This window comes from Octodon degus, unplaced genomic scaffold, assembly GCF_000260255.1.
Source record: "Octodon degus isolate 3935 unplaced genomic scaffold, OctDeg1.0 scaffold00093, whole genome shotgun sequence".
Lineage (NCBI taxonomy): Eukaryota > Metazoa > Chordata > Mammalia > Rodentia > Octodontidae > Octodon > Octodon degus.
Window position 1 is genome coordinate 5,175,918 of NW_004524669.1, and position 1,076 is coordinate 5,176,993.

The following is a 1,076-nucleotide window of genomic DNA, read 5'->3' on the forward strand; positions in this document are numbered from 1 at the left end:
AAATTATTATTTATTTATTTATTTATTTTTATGATACCAAGGATTGAACCTGGTACCATAAAGCATGACCCTGTGCTTGCCAGGTAAGTGCTTATTACAGTCTTAATAAATTGGACTTTGTCAAAATTAAGAATGTCTCAGCTGAGTGTGATGGCACACACTTGTAATCCCAGCATTGGGGAGGCTGAAGTAGAAGGACCGCTGCAAGTTCAAGAGCAGCCTGGGAAACATGGTGAATTCCACACCAACCTGAATTACATAGCAAGATCTTTTTTGTTTTGTTTTGCTTTGTTTTTTGGCGGAACTGGGGATTGAACTCAGGCCCTTGTACTTGCCAGGGAAGCGCTTATTCCACTGAGCCATCTCCCTGGCCCCTCATAGCAAGATCTTGTCTCAAAAAAAAAAAAAAGCTCAATTTGTTATTTGGTTCGGGGCTGTTTTTCGTACCAAGAATTGAACTCAGAGCCTTGCCTTGCCAGGCAGGTGCTGCACCACTGACCTATATCCCCTGCCCGATTTATCAGCTGTTAAGAAAACAAATACAAATTAAAACCATAAAGAAGTGCCTTACAATGAGGTATGATTAAAAAATAGTGGGGGTTTTTTGTGGAACTGGGAATTGAACTCAGGTCCTTGCGCTTGCCAGGGAAATACTTATTCTACTGAGCCATCTCTCCAGCCCCCCAAAATAAAGTTAATGTGTACATATATATAGATATATATATATATTTTTTTCCCCCAGTGCTGAGGATTGAACTCAGAACCCTGCACTTGCCAGGCAAGTGCTTATTCTACTGAATGATCTCTCCAGTCTCATGTTTAAATATTTTAAAAATATATTATAGTAAAAAACACATTCCATTAATCTGCCTCAAAGTACTCCCCTTCTCAAGAAAGGGAAGGAAAAGAGGAAAAACAAAAAATGAGAAAAAAGGAAAAGAGGGAAACAAAGCTTTTGTAAGTAAAGAGGAGAAGAGAGTTGAAGGAAGAGTAGGGGAGAAAAAAGAATCAAGGTATATCATGCAGAAGCCAGGGAGATGGCTCAGTGGAATAAGCACTTGCCTGGCAAGTGCAAG